This window comes from Arachis hypogaea, chromosome 16 (genome assembly GCF_003086295.3).
Source record: "Arachis hypogaea cultivar Tifrunner chromosome 16, arahy.Tifrunner.gnm2.J5K5, whole genome shotgun sequence".
Lineage (NCBI taxonomy): Eukaryota > Viridiplantae > Streptophyta > Magnoliopsida > Fabales > Fabaceae > Arachis > Arachis hypogaea.
Window position 1 is genome coordinate 66,018,487 of NC_092051.1, and position 6,399 is coordinate 66,024,885.

General features: G+C 40.1%; 2 non-coding genes and 2 pseudogenes across 2 annotated transcripts; all 4 read left to right on the forward strand.

The window, feature by feature from the left end:
• The first annotated feature begins 1,944 nt into the window (after positions 1–1,944).
• On the forward strand, positions 1,945–2,063 carry LOC112760539 (5S ribosomal RNA). Its single transcript, XR_003180975.1, has one exon. It is a non-coding gene; the product is annotated as a 5S ribosomal RNA (ribosomal RNA).
• A 150-nt stretch (positions 2,064–2,213) lies between these two features.
• Positions 2,214–2,368, forward strand: LOC112759498 (5S ribosomal RNA; annotated as a pseudogene).
• Positions 2,369–2,550: 182 nt separating this feature from the next.
• Positions 2,551–2,669, forward strand: LOC112759504 (5S ribosomal RNA). Its single transcript, XR_003180243.1, has one exon. It is a non-coding gene; the product is annotated as a 5S ribosomal RNA (ribosomal RNA).
• Positions 2,670–2,854: 185 nt separating this feature from the next.
• Positions 2,855–2,968, forward strand: LOC112759823 (5S ribosomal RNA; annotated as a pseudogene).
• The last annotated feature ends 3,431 nt before the right edge of the window (positions 2,969–6,399 follow it).

Here is a 6,399-nt window from a genome sequence, read left to right on the forward strand (position 1 = left end):
AAACACCTTAGTAGCAAGAGAAAATTAAAAGAAATTAAATGACAAAAACAAAAAAGAAAGGAAAAAAAAGTCTAATCTAGGTAATCAACCAACCGGTAGTTTGTTAATCACAATTAATCCCCAGCAATGGTGCCATAAAACTTGAATGTCCACTATAAAGTATTATATATTTTTGGAAAGTCCTAGATGTCAGCTTTCGAACGCCACTGGAATCAACTCATTTGGACCTTTATAGCTCAAGTTATGCCCATTTGAAGGTGAAGAGGTCAGTCTGTCAGTACCCCAGCGTGCCACACCCACTCTTTGGCGTGACACGCCTTCAATGTTGCTCTCTGGCTATTAGAACAGGCGTGCCACGCCCAGAACCCGCGTGCCACGCCCATTATGAAAATAGAGCTGGCGTGCCACGCCTTCGATATCAAGTGGCACGCACGCCCAGGTTTTGCAACGCTGAATTAATGGCCTTTTTCACCTCCAGTTTTAACGTCCACCCTAGAGTGTTATATATCGTTGGAAAGCTTTACAACTCAAGTTATGTTCCTTTGAAGATGAAGAGATCAGGCTGGTAACTCTACAGTGACGTATTTTGCTCCTTGTGATTTCGGGGGCAATATCTTCCTCAATTCCAGTGTCTATTATAAAGTGTTATATATGGTTGGAAAGCCCTGGATGTCTACATTCTAATGGCACTAGAATCACCCCATTTGAAGTTTTGTAGCTCAAGATATCTATATTTGAATGAGAGTAGGTCAGGCTGGCATATGCCCTGGCGTGCTACGCCCCCTTCTTGGCGTGCGACGCCCATAGTGGGGCTCAAAATTACCTCTCTGGAACTTAAGCTTGGCGTGCCACGCCCATAGTACCAAGTGGCACACCCTCTTTGAGACTTGGCTTCAAAAGCTTGGCGTGCCACGCCCAGAGCTTCAAGTGGCACGCCCAGCTTCACACTCCCAACTTTATTTGTTGTTCTTTTCACCTGAAATTCAACAGAAACCCATTTCAAAACAATGTACCATAATATATATCATTTAGTTCATGAAATTGCATTGATAAATGAGATTATGCTCTTTTTATGGTCCTTTTAGATAAGAAAAAGGGGGTCGATGATGCAAGTCATCAGAGAGCATATAAGTCTATTGCTACTTTAGAACTAAGTAAACAACTAAACTAACTATAACAAGAATCAAGGAATTGGGATTTTTGGGTTTCAAGTATGAATAATAAAAGGAACTCTTGGCTAGGCATAGGAATCAGGGTCACCATCCTTGTCTAATAACCATATCTTGACAATTATGAGGAACCAAACTCATTAAGTCTACTTCTATGCTTGAATTACGTTAAAAGTCTACTTCAATGCTTGAAGTACGTTAAATGGCTTGATAAATTTCAACTCATAAGTCCCAATCCAACTACTAATTGGCTTAGTAGTAGATTGGTGTCAATGGGTATCAACTTGACCACTAAGGGTTCCCAAATCACCAAATCAACTAGACCCAATGACTCAAGATCACCCAATTCCCTTAGCCTAGGCCAAGAGTAAAGAAAACTACTCCATAATCAAAGAAACATTTCATGAAACACATGGTATGCATTAACAAAAGACATATTTAAATTGTAAATTAATTGGAAATTACAAGTACCCACTAACAATTATCAATAGAAAACAATTCAAATAACACTATCGATCATAGAAAACATCAATGCACTAATAGAAATTCAAAATCCACGAAGTTCATAAAATGAAAAGAAAAGAGAAATAACAAGAAAACATAAATTTAACACAAGATCTAAACAAAATTATAACTAGCGAACTCAAAGGAAGTAAAAAGCGAGCCTTAATGAACAGATTTTCGGCAAGCTCCCACGAGCCCCGCAGGGGTTCGAAGCTCGACTTACCCTACGTTGTGAGATATGCTTATGATAATTGTGTGTGAATACTTTACTAGGGGCGATCATACCGGCACTAATGCACTGGATCCCATCAGAACTCCGCAGTTAAGCGTGCTTGGGCGAGAGTAGTACTAGGATGGGTGACCTCCTCGGAAGCCCTCGTGTTGCACCTCTTTTTATGACGCTATCTTGAATAGTTTAGCTAAAGCGAGCCTTAATGAACTGATTTTCGGCAAGCTCCCACGGGCCCTGCAGGGATTCACAGCTCGACTTACCCTACGTCGCGAGACATGCTTATGATAATTGTGTGCGCATACTTTAATAGGTTCGATCATACCAGCACTAATGCACCGGATCCCATCAGAACTCCGCAGTTAAGCGTGCTTGGGCGAGAGTAGTAATAGGATGAGTTAAGCATGCTTGGGCGAGAGTAGTACTAGGATGGGTAACCTCCTGGGAAGTCCTCGTGTTGCACCTCTTTTTTTTTTTACGTCGTGCATACCCTCGTTCTTTAAACGACGCTATCTCGAATAGTTTAGCTAAAGCGAGCCTTAATAAACTGATTTTCGGCAGACTCCCACGGGCCCCGCAAGGCTTCGCAGCTCGACTTACCCTATGTCGCAACACATGCTTACGATAATTGTGTGCAAATACTTTAATAGGTGCAATCATACCAGCACTAATGCACCGGATCCCATCAGAAATCCGCAATTCAGCATGCTTGGGCAAGAGTAGTACTACGATGGGTGACCTCCTAGGAAGTGCTCGTGTTGCACCTCTTTTTTTTTTTTTTACGTCGTGCTTATCCTCATTCTTTAAACGATGCTATCTCAAATAGTTTAGCTAAAGCGAGCCTTAATGAACTGATTTTTGGCAAGCTCCAACGGGCCCCGCAGGGCTTCGCAGCTCCACTTACCCTACGTCGAGAGACAAGCTTATGATAATTATGTGCGCATACTTTAACAGGTGCGATCATACCAGCACTAATGCACCGGATCCCATCAAAACTCCGTAGTTAAGCGTGCTTGGGCGAGAGTAGTACTAGGATGGGTGGTGCACGGAATTGTGATCACACTTTTCACAACTCCGCACAACTAACCAGCAAGTGCACTGGGTCGTCCAACTCATACCTTACGTGAGTAATGGTCGATCCCACCGGGATTGTCGGCTTGAAGCAAGCTATGATAAAAATGATTTTTTGTTTATGAAAAGTAAATAACATGAAATAAATGATACTTGTGATTCAGTAATGAGGAACAGGTTAAGGTTCCGGAGATGCTCTGTCTTCTGAATCTCTTCTTTCCTATTGTCTTCTTCTCCAAACACGCATGGTTTCCTTCCATGGCAAGCTGTATGATCCTCTCGGATGAAAAATACCAAGCATGGTTTCTGCACGACTAATCAACTGTCGGATCTCTCGTCTCGGATGAAAAATACCAGGTACAGCTACCGCACGGCTAATCATCTGTCGGTTCTCACTAGTGTTGGAATAGGATCTCTCTATCCTTTTGCACACTGTCACTGCGCCCAACATTCATGAGTTTGAAGCTCGTTACACTCACCCTTTCCAGATCCTACTCGGAATACCACAGACAAAGTTTAGACTTTCCGGATCCTAGGAATACTGCCAATTGGTTCTAGCCTCTACCACAAAGGTTCTAATCTCACGGACTCGGTCCGTGGATCAGAGACCCAAGAGATACGCACTCAAGTTGTCTCCCAATGACTACGATGAGCTCAGATAGAACGGGAATGGTTGTTAGGTGTGCATTCATAAAGTTGAGAATGATGATGAGTGTCACGGATCATCATATTCTTCATATTGAAGTACGAGTGAGTATCTTAGAACAGAATCAAACTTATTTGAAAAGAAAACAGTCGTAATTGCATTAATCCATTGAGACATAGTAGAGCTCCTCACCCCCACCTATGGGGTTTAGAGACTCATGACGTCAAAGATACAATATGAGATGTAAAAAATGTAATGAGTTACAAGATAAATCTCTAAAAGTAGTTTTTATACTAAACTAGTAACTTAGCTTTACAGAAAATGAGTAACTAAGTGCAGATAGTGCAGAAATCCACTTCTGGGACCCACTTGGTGAGTGTTTGGGCTGAGCCTTCAAGCTTCCACGTGCATATGCCTCAAATTGGAGTTAAAAGCCACCCTGGGTGCCAAAAAGGGCGTTTAACGCCAAGAAGTATGCCAGTTCTGGCATTTTATGCCAAAAAGTTTCTGGCTGGCGTTTAACGCCACTTTGGGCCATCAAATCTCGGGTAAAGTATGACCTATTATATATTGCTGGAAAGCCCAAGTTGTCTACTTTTCAACGCAATTAAGAGCACGCCAATTGAGCTTCTGTAGCGCCAGAAAATCCATTTCGAGTGCAGGAGGATCAGAATCCAACAACATCTGTAGTCCTTTCTCAGCCTCTGAATCAGATTTTTGCTCAGGTCCCTCAATTTTAGCCAGAAAATACCTGAAATTACAGAAAAATACACAAACTCATAGTAGAGTCCAGAAAATGTGATTTTTGAATAAAAACTAACAAAAATATAATAAAAAGTAACTAAAATATACTAAAAACTATGTAAAAATAATGCCAAAAAGGGTATAAATTATCCGCTCATCACAACACCAAACTTAAATTGTTGCTTGTCCCCAAGCAACTAAAAACAAAATAGGATAAAAAGAAGAGAATATACAACAAAATTCAAAAATATTAATAAAGATTAGTTTTAATTAGATGAGCGGGACTAGTAGCTTTTTGCTTCTGAACAGTTTTGGCATCTCACTTTATCCTTTAAAGTTCAGAATGATTGGCATCTATAGGAACTCAGAATCCAGATAGTGTTATTGATTTTCCTAGTTTAGTATGTTGATTCTTGAACACAGCTACTTTATGAGTCTTGGTCGTGACCCTAAGCATTTTGTTTTCCAGTATTACCACCGGATACATAAATGCCACAGACACATAACTGGGTGAACCTTTTCAGATTGTGACTCAGGTTTGCTAGAGTCCCCAGTTAAAGGTGTCCAGAGCTCTTAAGCACACTCTTTTTGCTTTGGACCACGACTTTAACCGCTCAGTCTCAAGCTTTTCACTTGACACATTCACGCCACAAGCACATGGTTAGGGACAGCTTGATTTAGCCGCTTAGTCCAGGATTTTATTCCTTTGGGCCCTCCGATCCATTAATGCTCAAAGCCTTGGATCTTTTTTACCCTTGCCTTTTAGTTTAAAGGGTTATTGGCTTTTTCTGCTTGCTTTTTCTTTTTCTTTCTTTTTTTTTCTTTTATTTTTTGCCATTTTTTTTTAGATTTTTTTTTGCAAGCCTTGTGTTTTTCACTGCTTATTCTTGCTTCAAGAATCAATTTTATGATATTTCAGATTATTAATAACATTTCTCCTTTTTTATTATTCTTTCAAGAGCCAACAATTTTAACATTCATAAACTTCACTATAAAAAATATGCATTGTTCTAGCATACATTCAGAAAGCAAGAAGTATTGCCACCATATCAAAACCAATTTCAGGATAAATTTTGAAATTATGCACTTTTTGTTCTTTTTGCAAATAAAAACATTTTTTATTTAAGAAAGGTGAGAGATTCATGGAATCATTCATAACTTTAAGACATAGACTCTAATCTTCAATGATCATGTAATAAACATAAAAGCAGACAAATAATAAAAGAAAAGAAATTAAAGACATACAAATAAATGACTCTAATACTAGTGCTCATGTAACTCTTAAAATAGGTTTCTAATACTAAAAGTCATCACAGAGTTAGGACTCAACAACCTCTTCAAGGGACAGCTTCTGGCGCTTTAGCTCCTGTATCTCACACCCTTGTTTCTCTTGTTCTTTGAGCAGTTTGCAGAGCATGCTATTTTGATTCTGCTACTCTTCTTTGAGTTGATTCACAGCTTCTTGCAGCTTGGTGATAGATGCCTCCAAGCGGGCCCAATAGTCAAACTGAGAAATTTCTGGGAGGAGCTCATGCGCCCCCCTCTTGATGAGGTTATCTTGAATTTGAGGTCCATCCATCACTTTTTTGGTGATTGGGCATTCAACTGGGATGTATTTATCCACACCCATCTTTACCCCGCATCTTTACATAACAGACTAATTAAGCTTGGGTAGGCTAATTTGGCCTCAGTGGATTCCTTGTTTGCAAACATGTAGATTTTAACAGGGATCAGCTGATGAATCTCTACCTCCTACCCCAGCATAACACAGTGAATCATCATTGTCCTCTTGACAGTGACTTCAGATTGGTTGCTGGTTGGGAGTATAGAACACCCAATGGAATCCAGCCAACCTTTAGCAACTGGTTTGAGATCTCCACTCTTTAGTTGGTTTGGGACACCTTTTGAATTGGTAATCCACTTGGTTCCAGGGAGGCATATGTCCTCTAGAAATTGATCTAGCCTTTTATCTTTGGCCATTCTCCTATTAAAGGATTCTGGATTCTGGATCATCTTGTAGTTGAGGAAGTTTGAGA